The sequence below is a fragment of the Mytilus galloprovincialis genome, chromosome 8, assembly GCF_965363235.1.
Source record: "Mytilus galloprovincialis chromosome 8, xbMytGall1.hap1.1, whole genome shotgun sequence".
NCBI classification, from domain to species: domain Eukaryota; kingdom Metazoa; phylum Mollusca; class Bivalvia; order Mytilida; family Mytilidae; genus Mytilus; species Mytilus galloprovincialis.
Window position 1 is genome coordinate 78,050,951 of NC_134845.1, and position 21,655 is coordinate 78,072,605.

Consider the following 21,655-nt stretch of genomic DNA (forward strand, 5'->3'; position numbering starts at 1 on the left):
AAAAACTAAAGACTAAGCAACACGAACATATTTCATGTTACAACTCATAATGATTTTCATGCGACAAATACCAATAAGAACTAATGACTTGTATCAGTATGAAGAAATAGTATGTTTATTTCATATAACACATGTCACATGTTAAACCACTATAGGTATAACACGGGAGAGGGCTATGGATCTAACTAAATGATTTACACAATAATGAATTACCTATTAAATTCTTATGGTGTGTAACATTTTTACATATTTACAAAATGTCAAAATTCGGGAGTTTGGTATTTTTGTTATTTTACTTTTTCATCACTGGAAGACTACAGTAAATCTTAAATTACATGCTTCTCCGGTAATATAATGCTATACAATCTATAAAAAAGTCTCTGTTGGTAAGGGACATATCAGAAAAAATAAAACTTTCGTTAAATCAAACTATTGGGTGTCACTGTTGATTTCAAAATAAATCAACGTTTTTGAAATATGTGATCAAATCTAGCACATGTTAGTAGTATATGTATAACTCCAATCTTAACTGAATAGGATATTTATAAGATTTCATATTGAAAGTTGATTGTTCTCTTCGGGAACTCCGTTTCTCGCTACCCATAAATATCTATTTCTACGAAATAACGCCAGTGTGCTAAAAGTATACTTAAACATGAATTAGTCAATACAAGAAAATATCTATAGAGAGGGTACAAGGTAATTCAATCTGTGAAATTGAATAGCACTTTGTAAACGTTCATATATTGAATGTCCTCGTTTATTCTGTCATATTTTGATAGTTTTTTTCATGTTTTATGCATAGCTGGGTTTAATTCACTTTGAAGTGAAATTCTTTGACCTATTTGTAAATCATTCAAAAACCTAAAATGAAGGACACAATTTTTAAAAATGGTTTGTATTTTGTTTTGAATAAAAGACATATTTAGAATATTTATTTGTTTATATTATCACACCGATTAGTTTTCTCGTTCTATGTTTTGTGTGTATTCACTTCAGATCTCTGAAAAGAAGTGAAATATACATCAATTAGAAGACAACTCAGCAACAAACATTTACAGAGAAGACAGCACAAGGTCACATTTCGCTTTTTTATAAGATACAACCGATAAAAGCATATTTTTCAAAACAGTTTAAAATACATGCCTAATGGCAAAAAAAAAAAACACAGTACAGTATTTATATTTTTGTATCGTTTTGAAATACAATAACAACTAGATCTTATGAGGCAATCCTTGTTCAATTTTATGTACTTTGGACAAAATAATTATTCGACAGGTTCAAGGCGCTTGGCACCAAATCGTATTTTAATTGTAGACTTGTTCCTTTATTGTAATGAATAACATCTAAGACCAAAATCAGTAAAGATTCGCCCAAAAAACCGTAATGAATTCATTTTGATACATTACTGTTTACCTCAATGGTACGAAATTAACTGCTCCACTTTAATGAAATCAAATTAAATACTGTATAGACAGTAATAACTGTTCCAGATAGTATAATATTAGAAAATAACTTCAAACGAAACGATATGTAATTTACGATTGTGAATTTTTCATTTGTACAGCTTTAGTCTTTTGGACTGTTCTTACGACGATGAATATATTTCACAGCTTTTTTGCCATGCCAGTATCTGTGGTCGCGATTTGGGACGTAATTTGCGTACTACTAATAAGTTATTCATGTTATTAAATCAAGGATTTCGTTACTACAAATTGATTACAACCAAAATTCGCTCAAGATACAAATGAAGGCAACAGTACTATACCGCTGGTCGAAATTCATAAATCGATCGAGAGAAAAAAACAAATCGCGATTACAAACTGAGACTGATGGAAACACATCAAATATAAGGGGAGAACTACGACAGCACAGAAACACTTAATTGTTACACACACAGAAACGAACTATAATATAACAATGGCCATTTTCCTGAATGGGTACAGAACAATTTAAAAAAAACAACATTGGTTTGAACCTGGTTTTGTTGGTAGCCAAACCTTGCGCTTTTATGGCAATGCTAAATATAACACTAAAATGACAACATTACATGACAGGACTACAGTACACATTCAGGACAAAGATTGGCTTTGGAATTTGGCTGTACCTGTGACAAGAGGGCAAGTTTAACGGTGATGTTATTAATAAAGACCGGAAATTCAGATAAGATTCATGTAAAATCATTCATCATTTGAAAAACCTTTTTTCAATTCAACTTGGTACTAGCTTAATATTTAAACATCTTTTAAATGGTATTATCATTGATTTAAATTTTGGCAAATTTAATATATAACAAAATATCTACTGTTTTAGTTCTAGTTGGTTTTATGTTACGTACCGATCTTTTGAGGTGAGCCTTTTGCAACTTATTTCTTATAGTGTTTTTTATTTTGTGCTGTCCTAGGTAGGGTTGGGGTTGAACGCTCATAACAATGTGCCAGTCCTAAGTCAGGACCGTGGATCAGTGGTTGGCAATGGTTCATGTCTATCGTATTTGTTGGTAGATTGTTTTGTTATAAATTAGACTGTTAAATTTCTTAACTGAATGGTTTCACATTTGTCCTGTCATGGCTTTGTATAGCCGACTGTACGGTCTGGGTTTTTCTTATTGTTGGAGGCCGTACGGTTGCCTTAAATAAATTACATCCCCTTCATTTGAACTTTAGTGGATAAATGTCTAATTAGCTTTCTCCTTATTGTTATGTAATTGGCGTTGGACTAGTTTTCAGTAATTGCGAGTAGTTACAGATCGGTACTTTGAGTTTTAATAGAATTTAGATGTGGTATGAGTGCTAATGAGATAACTCTCTATCCAAATCACAATGCGTAAAAAAGTAAATAAACTACAACCTTTAAGTCTTGTTAATTTTTTTTGTTTTTTTTTTAGTAAGGTCGAGCCTTATTCAACTGTTACAGGTAATAAAATTAACGGTACCAATTTTCTTGCACCAGATGCGCATTTCGACAATACATGTCTCTTCAGTGATGCTCGTGGCCAAAATATTTGAAATCCAAAGCTTATATAAAAGATGAAGAGCTATAATCCAAAAGGTCCAAAAAGTATAGCCAAATCCGTGAAAGGAATCAGAGCTTTGCATGAGGGAGATACATTCCTTAATTTATAATAATTTCTAATATTTTGTAACAGCAAATTTTAATAACACAAAAAATCCGTATGTTCATGCCAGTACCGAAGTACTGGCTACTGGGCTGGTGGGTAAGGACCCTGCAAAAATAATTTACACCGCCATATTCTGTATATGCATTACAAAAGTCATGTGCCTGTAATAAGTGTTTGTCGTTATTTGCGCTATGTTATATATAGAAAGGTAAATTGGTCGTCGATAGATAATTCCTCATCTTCTTTTCGCATAAAGGTCAGCACTCAATCTATATACTAATGATAATGTGCAGGGAATTGATTTTACTATGCGGTTCGTGCGTTCGATCTTATTTTTATGAACAGTGAATCTATATAGGAAAATATCTGTATCAAGTCAGGAATATCAATTGTTTTATCCGTTCGTTTAATGGTTTTGAGCTTTTGATTTTTTCATTTGATTACGGAATTTACATTTTGGATTTTCCTCGAATGTCAGTATATTTCTTATTCTAATGCAATTTTTTTGTATCAATGGTTCTGATTGGATGACAGTTCTCTATCTCCTTGACTGTAACTAAAGAAGCCGATATTTTGAATTGCTGAATGTATTGACATGTAATTTCTACAATAATAAGCCAAAAAAGCTCACATGTTGCACCTACAAATCTTCTTTTTATCAAATTTTATTACATTCAACACAGAGGCCAGAAAACGCCCGGTGTTTATGTTTGACGCCGGGAGCATACCTATGACGTCACCTAGTGTAGGGACCAAAGAAGATAACACTCTTCGCGGTATTTTCTTTAATGAAGATTTAATACTGAAATAATGATTGAAATTTAATTATGAACTTGTTTTGCATTAGAATAGAGATAACTGTATTTTATTTAAAGCTTTGCGGACGTCCATCGGTAGTTAAATGTCGCAAATACCGGTTAACCTGTCTCCGCTTCGCGTTGCCATATGCGACAATAAAACTACCGATAGACGTCCTTAAAGCTTCAAATACAATACAAATATCTCTTAATTTTACATTTTTTAATATACAAAATAAGATAAAAATTCGAACTTGTTTCATTTTTCTTCTGTTTTGTAATATACAGTTTTGTTAATACTATATGCTACATGCTATATACACTTTAGAATCTATACTATTAAACGAGAAGACCTCATTGTGTGTGTCGCTTCTCTTCTTTCCACGATAAATTAATCAACACGCCTCTGTGTCCTATAGGTACAGTGCATAGTCGCATTTGTCATCCATTCATATGATTATTCAGATTGAGTTATTTTGGGAGAAAAACGAGAAAAAAGGCATCCGGATATTGTCCCGTCATTAGACGAAATTTTAAGTCGGATGAGACTTCCGGTTTGCGTTTTTCTATATACTTTGAACATACATATACTACGAATAAAGTGTATTTTCAGAATTTTATCTGTTATCATTTTCAAGTTTACTATCCACGGCGGTCACAGAGTTTATTGAATAAAGAGGGTATGTATACTATATCAATGACCACCATGGATCGATTAGTAAACTTAGAATTGAAAGTAACTTACCCTTTATTTATATAGTAATGAATGTTCATAATATACAGATAAGCGCTAAAATTATTCATGTGAACTTTCGTTACCTTTTCTGAAACTCTCCAGTCATTAAATCTTTTACAAAATTCATTGATTACAAAAAAAAGAAGATGTGGTATGATTGCCATGTTGAGACAACTCTCCACAAGAGACCACAATGACACAGAAATTAACAACTATAGGTCACCGTACGGCCTTCAACAAAGAGCAAAGCCCATACCGCATACTCAGCTTCAAAAGGCCCCGAAATTACAATGTAAAACAATGCAAACGAGAAAACTAGCGGCCTTATTTATGTACAAAAAATGAACGAAAAACAAATATGTAACACATAAACAAACGACAACCACTGAATTACAGGCTCCTTACTTAAATGTTCATAACATAACTACTGAATTACAAGCTCCTTACTTAAATGTTCATAACATACTAAATGTATGTTCATATTGAAATTGATAGAAAACCAAAAATTAGGAACTTTTGAAATAAATGTGGAGGGATAAAAAAAAACATTTTCTTGTCCCCAATAACCTATGACTTATGATACTTTTGCTGAAAAACTCCAGTCATTCAGTATTTTACAAAATCCTTCCAACAACACTTTACATACTTTAAACTACGCCCTGAATGCCCGCGATTTCGATGGTGTGTTCTAGTCTAATTAAATTTTGATATATTTGTTGAGAGCAGATATTCGAATCTGTATTCGGAAACAGCCAAGAGCAGTACATTTTTACTGCAGCTAGAGTTAGAGGTTTCCTTTCTAATATTATTCTTTGGTTAAATAAGTATTTGTATGATTCTTTAGTGGTTTATAAAACTGGAAGAATAAATATGCGAATGTTGCCTTGTTCTTGTGTCAGATTGTGTAAGTAGGTCTGTCGGGTATATGGCTTCGGTATAATGTATAATTTTGAGAAGAAAATGATGCGCGTTCTTTGTTGCGTTTTCTCAAGAGTTGTCGAATCAAGTGCTTTCAGGATTTTAGCAACGAATCTGGTGTTGTGATATCCGTTGCATGTGTACATACTAGTAGCTGCTCTGTGCTAAACTATCTGAAGTTAGTGGGTTTGTGATTTGGTATGTGGGACCTAGACGCAGCGTTGGTCCTAAAAATGCTATTAATGCTTTTTCTTTAACTGTTTTCGAATTTACCTTTAGATTTCTCTTAATGAAGTTCAGTTTTTTAAATAGCCCTTCGGTATCTTCCGTTTCTTTTGTAGTAAAGTATACAATCGTAAAAGCTTCATCAATACCGGAAAAAGACAAAGAATTCGAACGGGCTACAAAAAAATATATTAAGACCTAACAACCCGAAAACCCGAAAACCGTAGTTTTATGCAAGACTGAACTGTTTCTTTTGATTTTACAGGTTTGGTCAGGCTATTGAACTAGATCTTCGCTTCTTGTACATGGTATCCTGTTTTAATATGAATTATAATCTAATGTTTATCGGCTTAATTGCGAACGGTAAATTCAAACTTTCTAGTAGGCAAAATTATTTATACGACTATTTATTATGCATTATGAAGTAATATCCTGCTCAAATATATATATTAATCGTATATTTGCGAAGTACCTTTTGTTTTTCAGTGATCGATGTTAAAATAAACTAAGCACATATTTTATATGTAAATTAGACGTTATCAGGAGCTTTGCATGAGGTTTGAAACCTGTATTTGTATAAAGCTTGATCTTTTTTTTCTGTCGTTATATTGCCTTCTCGATCACGTATACTAACACAACCTTATATTTCAAGAAAGGTATAAAAAACGTCATTATATTGACGAACTACTGTAACAATGATTTTTGTTTTTATTAAAAAACATTTACAAATTTTGTATTAAGTATTCAATAAGGGAACATCACAAATGCGCATTCTTGATGTATGGCAATACATATTCGGACATACTAGGTAATATTGAGGTCGCTCGTCGAACCATTTGTATTAATTTCAGTAGGTTGTGCATCAGTGACTGGTTCATGCATGGATACTGCACGGTGTACATCCACAGTGCATACGTCAGGCTCATACATACTGACATATTTAGGCGTTTCTATGGGATTTTTATCACTCGATATGTCATCAATAACCAATAATATTTCATCTGTTTTATTGCACTCCTCGACACTAGGAGACGTTCCTTCATCTTTAACTTCTATTCTACTATATCTATGAATTTCTCTAGATAATTCTAGTGATTTGTAAGGCTTCAAATAGCCATCACCAAGCACTTCATCTGTTCCATCCTTATTGTTGCCGGCCATGTTCCCATTATTGTCGTCGGAAATTTCATTTGGTAATTGATCCACTTTACTTTTAATTGTTTGGTCACTGCATGAAATGATGCATTTAATATAAAATTAAATGTATATGTTATGCATATTAAATTTCAAATTACAAAAAATATTATGCATTTACTTTGCTGGAAATTTTCTAATTTAATATAGATTTAAACTAAATTTAATATTGCAAATAAATTCCCAAATTTCAACCTAGTTTAAAGGTATTTTTAAATCTAAATAAATTTCAAATTTAAAGAATTTAAGTATAGACTAAATTTGAATAAATTTCTAATTTAAAGAAATGTTTATGTAAATTAAATTTGAATAAATTTGAGATTTAAGAATTTTTAATATAAATTAAATTTGAATAAATTTCAAATTTAAAGAAGTTTTGATATAATTTAAATTTGAATAAATTTGAGATTTAAAGATCTTTTAATATAAATTAAATTTCAATAAATTTCAAATTTAAAGAATTTTAAATATAAATAAAATTTAATTAATTATGTAATTTAATTACATGTAAATTCAAATAAATTTCTTGTTTATGACTTATTTAAATTAGAACTTCCATCAAATTTAATGCAATTTAAAGTCAATATAATCCTGTATAACTACTTACAAAACAATAGTGCAAATGAATAATAAAGAAAAGGCAGAATTTTTCCCTCTGCTTTTTGGAAAAGGGATGTTGGGGATTTGTTTTTACTTTAACCCAAATATCTGGTTTGAAAATATCTAATTAAATAAAAAAACAAAAATTAGGAAAAACAGGAATTTTTAATGGTGATAACTTTGTAGCTACTGTACATATAAAATTGATCCTCCAACTTTTCTGATCCATGTTTACAAAGTATTAGACTTGAAAGGCATGGATTGCTGCTCTGTGTATTTACAGTAGAATAATATTTGTGGTTTCAAATGGCAATGTGCAAATGTATAATTTGTCAGTAACATTGAAGACTGTATTTTTCAGATGAAACTTAAACAATAATCCAACGAATACATGTCACTCATTTGCAAAGCTCAATACCATTTTGTAAATATGCCTTTACCTATATGTTAAGAATGGCAATGCATCTGAATTTATATAAGAACTTGAAGAGTTAGAATCTAAGACATACAAAAAACACAAACACCAGATATAAACTATAGGACAAGGCTATCTATGTGTGATTTGGATTTTGACAATGGCAGCAATATACAATACAGGAGATAACAAAAAATTTTGGACAAAGCATAACCATACACAACAATTTCTAGCATTTTCTTATTGTCATCCTGTCTAGGGCATAGTTATTTTCATCACTTCTAATCGGGTCAGAATAATAAAAAAAAACTATTTTGAGTTATCTCCCTTTGTATATACTTCAATAAAAGAAACAAAGTATCTAACAAATTAATTTTATTCAGATACTGTCAGACAAATTAGAGTTGTTTTGGTGATAAATTAAAATAAAATGTCAAAAAGTTTGTTATACAATTTTAAAAACATTTAAAACAAATAAAAAAACACTTTTGTTTAAAAAAAGTCAAGTTCTACATCAAAGAACCTCATCAAATTCAAACTAATTAATAAAATAATGGTTATTGACAAATGAACATGCTTACTTGTATAGATTATTTAAGAATCATAACAATTGGGTTATAACAAATAGCAAACATAGGCACCTCTAAATTTCAAGTTTGGCATCATAAAAATATTAATGAATAATCTCCCCTGCTAGCATTATTTGTCAATTTTAAAAACTTCAAAAAGCAAAAAACAGAAAACATAACATTATTTACATGATTAACATAATTTGTAAATTCACAAGAGTGCACACACTGAAATGTCTCGCCTTCTTTACTTATCATTGATATTATGTTGATAGTCCTAAGTATAAAGCTTTATTAAAAACTGTCACATAAACTTAACATTAACCAAGATAACTAAACAAAGAGCAATGAACCATAAAAATGAGGTCAAGGTCAGATGAACCATGCCAGGCAGACATGTACAGCTAACAATGCTTCCATACAACAAATATAGTTGACCTATTACTTATAGTTTTAAAAAAATAGACCAAAACACAAGAACTTAACACTGAGCAATGAACCGTGAAAATGAGGTCGAGGTCAAATAAAACCTGCGCGACTGACATATAGATCATAAAATATTTCCATACACCAAATATAGTTGACCTATGGCATATAGTATTAGATAAAAAGACCAAAACTTAAAAACTTAACTTTGACCACTCAACCATGAAAATGAGGTGAAGGTCAGATGACATCTGCTCGCTAGACATGTACACCTTACAATCATTCCATACAACAAATATAGTAGATCTATTACATATAGTATGAGAAAAATAGACCAAAACACAAAAACTTAACTATAACCACTGAACCATGAAAATGAGGTCAAGGTCAGATGACACCTGCCAGTTGGACATGTACACCTTACAGTCCTTCCATACACCAAATATACTAGCCCTATTGCTTATAGTATCTGAGATATGGACTTGACCACCAAAACTTAACCTTGTTCACTGATCCATGAAATGAGGTCAGGTCAAGTGAAAACCGTCTGACGGGCATGAGGACCTTGCAAGGTACGCACATACCAAATATAATTATTCTATTACTTATAATAAGAGAGAATTCAACATTACAAAAACTCTGATCTTTTTTTTCAAGTGGTCACTGAACCATGAAAATGAGGTCAAGGACATTTGACATGTGACTGACGGAAACTTCGTAACATGAGGCATCTATATACAAAGTATGAAGCATCCAGGTCTTTCACCTTCTAAAATATTAAGCTTTTAAAAAGTTAGCTAACGCCGCCGCCCGATCACTATCCCTATGTCGAGCCTTCTGCAACAAAAGTTGCAGGCTCGACAAAAAAAACATCCTGCTGCTCGAACATTGATTAAAATTTCATTCCAAATGCTGTTTGCAAGAATAAAAATAATAAGGTGTAATGAAATACTTCAAATATGTACAATTGAATAAAATAGCACACAAATAAACTTTTATCAACAAAATTATGTAATGTCAAGCAAAAAATTATCAATATTGAATACGTACTTGGACAAATGAAGAAAATAATAAGTTTATATGCTTATAAAATATATTTGGTGTATTGACTGTCTCCTGATTAGTTAAAATTTTTTAGTTTTATTTTCAATTTTTTTTGTTTACAAATTTTATGAAGTCAACATGTGCATGATGTGTGTACTTTGTTATTATTTATATAAATAAAATAAAAAAATTCTTTGAGCCTTATTTTTGATAGAAATTTATTTATAATGAATGGCAATAACTTATTTTGATTTTTTTGAACCATAAAATTAATTTTCAACTATTTACATTTTACATAATCCTCTTCGCAGATTATCTAATGTGAAGATTCAAAAAGTTATCTCCCTTTGACCAAGCGATTATAAATAATGTGAAATCTTACAGGAAAAATCTTGACAGCAAATACAAGACACTGAAATGAGCAACACTCAAATTATTATTCAGCATTTAATTAATTAGAAAAGGCAACAGAAAGTTTAAGTAAAAAGAAATATGTAGCTTAACCAAACACATTAACATAATCTGATGTCACCGATATGCTGTACTTGTAAATAATTTTAATAAAAAATGCAAATGTTGAAATAAAAGAGCAGTAATTCATTTTTTTACTTTAAAAAATAATCAAATTCAATAAACCAAACCACTTCATTTTAAGGGTTCCCCCCTTTAAACTGAAAACTGTCAACTATAATTCAAAAGTAAACATGAAGGTATTTTTGTTCTTGCAAATTCCAAAAGTGTACCTTTGAATTGGTCCTTATTAAAATTTAAAGAAATTTTTATTGATATCTCTCAATTTTGTGTCATATGCCCTTAAGTAAAAATCCATGCAAGTTCTGTACATTTCTTGTGACAAGGCCTCTCTGATTTACTTGGACCTCAGCTCTTTGCCCTGTGCATTCAGCTGTCTCTGGTATTTACAGTCTAGTAAATGACTTTAGTTTATCCATGTAAGATTTAAAATCTTGTGATAGTCAAATCCCAGTTGTGATCAGGCGAGTTTATCTACAGAATCACTGTCCCAACAATTTGCATGGCCTTTCTAAGTTTGTCCTTTTCTGACACTGGCAGTTTCTTGGCTTAAAGGGCCTTAGCTCTATTTTGTAGCTTCTGTAATAAAGTAATAAAAAAAAATGTTTAATTTCATTAAATTGACAAGTGATATATATGTGACAAAAGCAATAATTTTATGCATGCAATTATTCTATCTTAATGCAGTTGTAATCAAAATCATATATTTAAAAGATTCTAATGAGTGACCCAAAAATATCTCGTGGAATAACTCTATAAAAAGAATAGCTAGAAGTTGTGATAAATTTTCTATTTTCAATGGACCATGAAATTGGGGTCAAACCATTAATTTATCCTTAGAAAGATCATATCATAAGGCACTTGTATATTTATTTTTAAGTTGATTGGTCGTTAACATCATTAACAACTATCCTGACCAAAAACTTTTACCAAAACTTGAACCTAAAGCAGAACAGATGAACGAATAAACAAACAAAAGCATGGATCATTAAACATAAACCCCTTCTACTATTGTAGGCTGGCATAACAATTTATTACAACTATTACACATTGTGATTTATTTATCAACATCAAAAAAATTATTGATTTGTATCAGTTTAGTTTTTCAATTATATTTTAAAACTAACTCCTTCTATCATTGTTTGGTCTTATTCACGGTGTAGAATATATACAACTTTTATAATTTAATGTGTGATCCCCTCAGGGGTTCAGGCTTATATTTTGGCAAGTGTTTGATGTGTCTATGGGCACTATGGAGGTCTAAAATTAGGTAGCACCCCATTTTTTCCCTAGGGAGATTGATATTGGAATAGCTCATTATTGAGTTTGTTGTCTTTATCAATTTCAATATAAATCACAATATCAGGTACAGCAATTTTTTTTTCTTTTGACATATAAGAAGTATTTGTAAATAGTATTAAAATACAATCAGCTGTATACAATATAACCAAAACAAAAATCTGAGACTGGATTACTGCCCTTTTATCTATTTATTATTTGATCTATAAAATAATATTTAATCAATAGAAATGTGAAAATTTCAAACAAGATTTAAGTCAGTTATTGTTTGATTTGGCTAATTCTACTAAATACACAATTATTTAGATTTTTGTTGTTGTTGTTTTTTTTCCTGCAATTATTTTGTAACACTCTAATAAAAATGAGTATGAATTCAATCCTCCATGACTCTATTCATGCTATTTGTTAGATATCTCTACTCTCATTGGCAGCAACACTTCATCTCCTTATAAATGATTTTTTGCAGGCCTCAACTAACAGTATTTTCCATAAAATATATAAAACAATAAAAAGCTAGTACAATCATGACAATGAGTACTATTAATTTATCCCAAGACTTGGTTTGGTCATGTCAAATTAATGTAATCACCAAATAGCTTACTTCAAAATAGAACCAGCTGCTGTTTTACATGTCCAGACTAGATTGTTTATGCCTATAAGCATCACAAACAGCTGATTACTGCAAAATAAAACATAAAAAGTTCCTAAAATAAATGTGTATTGCCAGGAGATAATTAGTTGAATTTAAACATTCATATTATATTTGTTAAACTTGGTCTAAGGAAAGGGTGTACAGGATTTCCAATACTCAATATATATATATATGTCTAGCGGGACGGCTGCAGTGCAGGCGATTTGGTGTCACGATATCACAGTAGCATGGGTTCGAATACCAGCGAGGGAAGAACCAAAAATTTGTGAAAGCAAATTTACATGTACAGATCTAACATTGTTAGGTTGATGTTTAGACGAGTTGTATATATATATATATACATGTATATAGTCCAGGTGGTCGTGTGGTCTAGCGGGACGGCTGCAGTGCAGGCGATTTGGTGTCACGATATCACAGTAGCATGGGTTCGAATCCCGGCGAGGGTAGAACCAAAAATTTGCGAAAGCAAATTTACAGATCTAACATTGTTGGGTTGATGTTTAGACGAGTTGTATATATATATATTTTACAATGTTTGGCTATTTGAAACATTATGATCACATGCATATATGTATATATTCTGACAGACACTTCAACATACATGTAATATACATAAGGTATATTTATAGATTTTAACAAGGCTAAGTAAGTATATAAGCTGATAATACTAAAAAGGCATACATGTAACTCTATCTTTTATCAAAGACAATGGCACGTCTCTATTTGAATTACATGACTTACAATGTACATTTATATCTTTTGAAAGATTTTTAAAATCATAAATTCAGAAAATGTAGACAAAATATATATATACAATATATACCTTTATATGTGAAGGAACATGGATGGCTGTTGTATTCCCTTATCTTTGAGCATCTGTTTCTGCTTGAAATCGATTCTCTGTAACAATTGGTGCAATTCTTCAATTTTTTCACTGTCATCAAGATTTCTGTTTGGGAATCCATCATCTTCTTTATTAGCTAAGTAAAATAAAAACTTTTTGAGAAAATGTAAATATTCAACATGATGTTCATACAAAATGATATTAAGTTTAAATTCTTTTATATAAATGCCTTTTAAACTTGAGTCGCTGAACTGTAGTAACATGTATATGTTACAGTAAATAGGTGAAATTAGGAATTACATGTAATTACTAAACACTTGGAGTTGGTCAAAAATTATCTGTATTATAATGCTCAACTTAAACTATTTTGGATTAAAACTAAAGTTACTCTGATTTAACCAAATATTTGAAAGTCCATATTTATTTAAGATATTTTTTATACATATCAACCATTCAAAATTTTAAGAGTACTAACTGATCTTCTAGTTAGTATTACACAGCTAAAACAATGTTGTATTATGGTCAGGTGATCAAAAGTTATGGTTGTTTTAGCAGTCAGTAAATAGGTGTAAATATTCATTTTAAATTTAGTAATTACTGGTAATAACTGGGCCGTTTAAGGAATTACTTGTATTAACTAAGTGCATCAGGAATTACCTGTAATTTCTAAATTTTAGTAATTACATGTAATTCCTAATTTCACCTATTTACTGTAACATATATATAAACAGTATGTAAAGGTTTGAAATGTTTCCAAAAAAATACTCAATAATCATAATATAAATGAAGGAAGTATGGTAACCTACATGTATGTATCATTTGTTTGGCTATAGTAATTGGATCAACATCAGTTGGTCTTTAGCGGATAGCATTTATTTTGTAAACATACCACATTGTTTACTTTAATCTAATTAATCTTCATATATATACAACATGTACAATGTACATATATATATACATGTATCTTAGTTTTCTCGTTTGAATTGTTTTACATTGTCATATCGGGGCCTTTGTGGTATGGGCTATGCTCATTGTTGAAGGCTGTACAGTGACCTATAGTTGTTAATGTCTGTGTCATTTTGGTCTCTTGTGGACAGCTGTCTCATTGGCAATCATACCACATCTTCTTTTAATATATCATTAAGCATTTGAATCACAGGCACTTGTTTCTATCCATTGGAAGACCCACTATCAACGTATATTTTCGAGAAGGTACCCAAGTAATTTTTTCACCTCTCCGCTTAAACCCATTATTTCTGGTAAATATATACGTTAATAGTGGGTCTTCAAATGGATAGAAACAAGTGCCTGTGATTTGAATTAATACCAATATCAAGGGTACAACTGATATGTCACCTGGGTAAGTAAGGTACATGTACCTATAGAACAAGTCAATTATCCAATAATCTTAAAAACTATAGCACAGTTTGTAATTATTCCGTGACAATAAACATAAATTTGGTTTGCACGACGCTTTGACCATGTCCCCTCCTTTTTAAATAAGGTTTTGGGAATAAAATATATTGGGCATGCATCTATCAGATTAATCATAAAAAGTAAATTGATTGTGTAAGGTTATGTAATATATAATGATCTATATTAAAGTAATGCGGTTACCAAATCGAAAATCATGTTGAATTTGAAGTGTGTTCTTCTTTTGGGATTTGAAAATCCCGCAACATGACGACTTAAACATTGCTATAATAGAAAACACTCGAGACTACCGAAAGGTGCACGGTCGCACTAAATACCAATAATATGTTATTAAGCCAAATAAAATAATGTATCCTAATTGATAGATTGATATGATGCGTATATAATATAATTGTTTAAAAGATGTGAATAACAGAATAAATGACAGACACATGATCTCCAAAAATTAACTATTAAAGATAATAAAGTATTTTCCTGGTCTACTTTTTGGTCTTAACTTACACTGTTATTATAACAACAATACAAAAAAAACGCGGGACATGACCAGATAATAAATATAATTTTTCATACGTACAAATCAAGTTGATCGAGTTACCTGGACTCATAATATTCACATATTAGTATAACCTTTAATATATATTTCTCAAATTATTGCTTTAATAGTAAGCATAGGTACTTGGGTACAGGACATTTTTTTTACCCTACCCTTTTTTTTTCCAAAATCTGTTATATTTTCGTTTTCTCACTTTCGTATTATTTATTTTTTTCGCGTCTGTCTGTACGTGTCATTAGAACATAAATACACTACAAATTATTTGGTTTTGCTATTTACTATCAATTCCAAGTTTACTATCCACAGCAGTCACGGATATATTACTAAAGAGAGTGAATTTTAAAATAGAAAACGAAAAAATAACGGATATTGTGGAAAAAAGGGGGAGGGTAAAAAAATGGTGACATCCCATTAGTCTGACAACCATTATTCGGACAGCCCAATACTCCGACAACATGTACTATTGACAGCCCATTATTAAGACAACCCATTACTCCGACAGCCCATTATTCCGACAATATGCGTTTTTCTTAGTGTATGGATAAATTTTCTCTAAAAAAAAAAACCAACTCCGCTCTCTGATAATTGTGGTTGTCCGTTTTGATTCCAATTATTTTTTGCATACGGACATTAATTTTGTCTCAGTATATTGAAGTTGATACACATGATTATAGCAACTGCTCAGTCCTTAACCTCGCCCCTCTTTCGTTTTGCGTGTCTAGTTACTTTATTTATCTTTATATTTCGTTGTTTGTGTGTCTACTATCAGTCTGTGCTGTTCTAGCTCGCTATTTCTTGCATGTGTGTCTTGATCTACCTTCTTTTCACTAGATCTTCGAATCCCCCTTTTCGCGTATCAGGGGAGTGAGGTTCCCCCACTATGAACTACATAAATAAATAATACATCGGAGTTGGAAAACACTACCCGCCCTCTTTGGTCGCAACACTTTCTCTCCTTGTATCACTCATCTGAGTTTTATTTAAATTTATTTTGTTGCAGAAATAATGGGATAAAGTAGCGTCAGTCAAAATAAGAAAAACAAAGAGACAAATACGTACCCAGAACCTAAAAAATAAGAAGACAAATAGGACGAAATATGTGCTAAGAAAAGATGAGCAATTCCAATCATGATCAATCATGAATACGGTATCATGTTCGGGAATGAGAATCCACGAAATACGGAGACAGTACATGTAGCACTTCTAATAGCGATCGTTCAGACATAATCCGAGAGATGACACTCAATATTTTGTTGGGAGACTGATTTTGTATCCTAAGATTATTTTAAATTCTAGAAAGATATGCCTCTTTTTTAATGATTGGTGGAGATGCAGGACTGCATGATGATTTACAACAAAACTTATTACGAAAAACAAATATGACGGACATGAATATTTCGGCAATTTCTATCTAAATATGCATAAGGAAAAGTGATATCGGGTCAGTGACTGTATATGTCATAGAAATATACAGTCAACGCATTTTGACTGCTCAAGTAGAACGAGTGCAGTATAAAAGACAATAACAAACTAGTAGAATAAGACAATGTGTGACATTCTTGTCCTTGTGTCTTTGTCAAATTGTTTAATTGTAAAAACTTAGTAATATGTGTTTTGTGGGAAACTTATTTTTCATTTAAAAATTGGTTTCAAGAAGAAACATATTTAGATATCATTGATTTTAAGAAAGGTAATTTATATGTTAATTCGGAATCGGTGCTCTTCCATTACATGAAGAATTGAAAATGCTAAATACTCAAAAAATCGTATTGTACAGCTGATAAAGTTTAGGATGAGCGTCATTTTTCAATCGAATGCTCACTTCATTATAATTTGAGGGAGGAATTCTTTCGCCATATTTCTAGCACATATCAGAACTTTAAAACGTTAGACAATTATGATTAATTTCGAAGTGAACACAAGAAAACTTTACTATTATGGAGAAAAAAAATGAGGATCATATCGTTAGTTCTTTTGAATAATGTAGTACATGTCTGGATACTGACTGTTAATTGATATTAATACGTATTTTTTTTTTATATTTTGTCTTAGCTCCGATTGTGACTGAGGCTTATAGTGCTATAAATATAATTATATCATATTAGTATTGTAATGTCTTAATGTTGACACAATCATTAGACCGCCGCTTCGAAAAAGTGGGGGTATACTGTTTTATCTCTGTCTGTCCGTCCGTCCAACCGTCCATTCGTCAGTTCGCCGCCCGTCCCATAACTATTTTCGTTGCATCTTTTTCATGAACTACATTACAAGGATTTCTGAAAGGTTTATTGAAGTCAGTTATATCGTGTGATGCTTTTTCAAACTCATTACTCATTACATGACAGCCAAGTTGAAAACTTTTGTCACATTTTTCTCAGGTACTACAATACCATGATTTCTGATATTTAACTTCAAGGTTTATATAAGTCAGTTATACTGTGTAATGCTTTTTCAGATTCACAACTCAAAAACTTACTATCTACCGAAATCTTTGGGCAGGGTATCATCAGTAGCTCGCGCCATCAATGCTTGTTGTTGATTTACATAGATCCTTTAATTTGAAAAATAAAATATTATTTTCTGTTTTATTCTATATACAGATTTCGAATTGAGAATTAACATTGAAAGTATACGAACTACCTTATTATATATATGTATTATATATACGGAGTTATTTCTTAAAATATGTTATTACAAATATAAACGTAATAATACAGACAGACACATTTTATTTTACCCTGATATACTGATATTTGACTTGATAAGTGTCGGAATTATAGGTTGTCGGAGTATTGGGCTGTCGGAGCAATGGGTTGTCGGACTATTGGGTTGTCAGACTAATTGGTTGTCGGACCAATAGGCTGTCGGACTAATGGGCTGTCGGAATAATGGCGTGTTACCAAAAAAAACAAAGTTCCGATGATAGTAAGACCCTTATTACTATACACATCCTTGATTCATGACAGTGATATATGCATTATAAACTGTATACAGAAATATACAAGATATTGACTTCTAAATTAACTTAATGTTACCTCAGTTACTGACTCCATGTTGACATTATTGTGTAATGTTGGTGTTAAATGAGATAGGTGTTGAAATTCGTCGTCGAATAACTGAATTTGGTGTGTCGATATCTACTGATCCTCCACATGCCCCGGGCAAATCCAGAGGCGCTAACCGGGCATTCTTTTGCATCTGACCGAGAAGACTTTCAGAAGGACTGTATAGACGAATCTTTAATTGTTTTAGAACCTTCATCAGACCCGAGTCTTGCATGGAGATGGACACTGATATACTTAAGTACTGGTACATTGTATTAACGATTTCACTACGAGGAATATCATCATCTTCAGAATGTGAGAGACAAGCAAATCCGCCAGACGACATATCCAGACAGACTTAGTCAATGATGCAAATAATATTCTTGTAGACTTGTAGCCAGACTGGTATATATATATATAAGCAGACTGGTGGACGTGTAGGACATGAAGGCAAACTGTTAGAAACGTAATCTGGCGGGTAAACATGTATATCGACTTGTAAACACGGAGACAGACTGACGGACACATAGAGACCGCGGTTAAAACGTAGTGACTTGTGGACATAGTCAGACTGTTGAAAATCATATGGACAGACTAGGGGGCTATAAGAAAGACTTGTGAAAGTAAAAACAGACTAGTGGATAATTGAAAAACTGGTGAACATGTAGACAGACTTGTGCAAATGTAAATTGACAGAAAATATTTGTCAGCCTAAAAATCTAATTCTAACTCTATTGGGTTTGATTTTCAGACTTACATTAGACATTATTTTATTAAACCAATCATGGGCCCTTGTCAGGCAAGATACAAAAACATCATACAGTGATTATATAAACATTAGTGAAATACACAATATTATAAGTAATACACAAATAATAAATTGATAACATGAGCAATGTAGGATATAATTACATGTATATGAATACGAAATCTATATTCTTTTTGGGGGGGGGGGGGTATTATGTTGTAGGGCAAGCTAGGGTAACAGTTATCAAAGCCCCCCCCTTTTTTTTCAAATAAACGAATTTTTTTTATTAATCTTCATTTTGTCGGATTAGAAATGTTCTATGATCTCATTTATGATTTAAATATAAACTAAAGGACACTTTTTTACTTGGTTGTGCTATAATGGATTTAGTATAACCCTTTTTTTCAGTTAAGAACAAAAATGAAAATAATGGATAATTTAAGGTTTTCTCATTAAAATATTCAACATAATGATTCTTTATTTGCAAAACAAACAAAAAACAATTTTGATTATTGCAAATACATAGACTTACATCACTAAACAAACATAATGAAAAATTGTAAGGTTAAATTAAGTGTAATATTTCCAAAATAAATTCAACATCATGTCAGCTCATCGGGTCAATTTAATTAGCCGGATATCGTTGCCTTTACCAATTATTTCACACCACATTTTACACTAGTTTAACAAATAATTCATACTTTTTATACTGATTCAGAAGCGTTGTCTATGTGGTTTATTTATTATAAAAGTTGTAGGTCACTGGGTCATTATCAAACACTACAGGAAATTAAACAATGTATAAATTTGTCTTTGGTATACACGTCTATATACTATACTGACTAATATAAGTTCAGCAGCGCATATTTTAATATATTTCAACAAATAAACAATACATATTGTCTGTGTGTGTGTTACAAGTATGCAAGTGATCTAATTATTACAGGAAATAAATGGAACCATAATGCAAGATTTTCTTTACTTGAAAATGGAAAAACTTGACAGAAATTAAGATAGATTTGACTTGAATGTATCTGTTGTTTTACCTTTTTTGTAAAGCAGTATATTTTGAATTTGTTAATAGTATAGAATTTTTTATTAATCTAATCAAGAACCCATAAAGGGCATCATTTTACAACACAATATGTTAGTATACTAGTATATATAATGCGACGTAGGTAAAGATTTTTCTTTATAAAATATTGTCATTTCCAATTTTAATGAAAACACATTATGTGGTCAAGAGGATAGCGTTGAAAAACTAAAAAAAAATGTTTGCACTTCGCCATTTTTTAAGTTAAATGGTCAGTTTCATTTGGCCTTATTAACATTTTTTAGTCGAGCGTCACTGATGAGTCTTTTGTAGACGAAATACCCGTCTGTCGTGAATGTAAAATTTCAATCCTGGTATTTATGATGAGTTTATTTACCATATTTACAAATATCTTTCTATTAAATATACCAACCGAGCTATACACTAGCTGTTGGCGCTTTTAATCTTGGTTGCAGTATTGAAAATAAATTGTAAAAATGAAACAATGTTACTTTTCTTAAAAGAGGATTTACGTATTCAGCTTCTTTTTTTAGAGTGAATGGCAATATATTTGTATTTTTTTAAACAAATACATGACAGGGTGCTGCCTGAACTTAAGTGAGGGGTATCTCCAGTCAGTTATTCCCTTTATGGTATATAATCAATAAAAAAAATCCCACAAACGGGGGACCCGCCCCCCCCCCCCTCCCCAAATTGGATCCGCCTATATCAACCGAGCTATACACTTGCTGTTGGCGATTTTAATCTTGGTGTTATTTAACATTTGCAGCTATTGAGAATAAATTGTAAAAATGAAACAATATTACTTTTCTTAAAAGAGGATTTACGTATTCAGCTTCGTTTTTAGAGTGAATGGCAATATATATATATATATATATATTTTTATATATTTTTTAACAAATACAGGACATGGTGCTGCCTGACCTAAAGTGGGGGGTCTCTCAAGTCAGTGAATCCTTATATAGTATATAATCAATAAAAAAAGTCCCACGAAAGGGGGACCCCCCCCCCCCCCAACTGGATCCGCCTATACCAACCGAGCTAAACACTTGCTGTCGGCGCTTTTAATCTTAAGCTGTTGAAAATAAATTGTAAAAATGAAACAATATAACTTTTCTTAAAAGAGGGTTTAAGTATTTAGCTTCGTTTTTAGAGTGAATGGCAATATATTTTTTTTTCTTTTAACAAATACATGACAGGGTGCTGACTGACCTAATGTGGGTGGGGGTCTTTCAAGTCAGTGATTCCCTATATAGTATATAATCACTAAAAAAATCCCACGAGAGGGGGACACGCCCCCCCCCCCAACTGGATCCGCCTATACCAACCGAACTATACACTAGCTGTTGGTGCTTTTAATCTTGGTGTTATTTAACATTTGCAGCTATTGAGAATAAGTAAAAGAGACAACGACTCGAAAACAAGCAGACGATAGACGAAGGCAATTGGGT

At 31.4% G+C, this 21,655-nt stretch overlaps 1 long non-coding RNA gene across 1 annotated transcript; it reads right to left on the reverse strand.

Annotated features, from left to right (window-relative positions):
• Nucleotides 1-8,368: 8,368 nt before the first annotated feature.
• On the reverse strand, nt 8,369-15,198 carry LOC143042627 (uncharacterized). Its single transcript, XR_012968068.1, has 4 exons — nt 14,989-15,198; nt 13,351-13,507; nt 12,477-12,554; nt 8,369-11,155 (listed from the first exon to the last, which is right to left on the reverse strand). It is a non-coding gene; the product is annotated as an uncharacterized LOC143042627 (long non-coding RNA).
• Between the last annotated feature and the right edge of the window lie 6,457 nt (nt 15,199-21,655).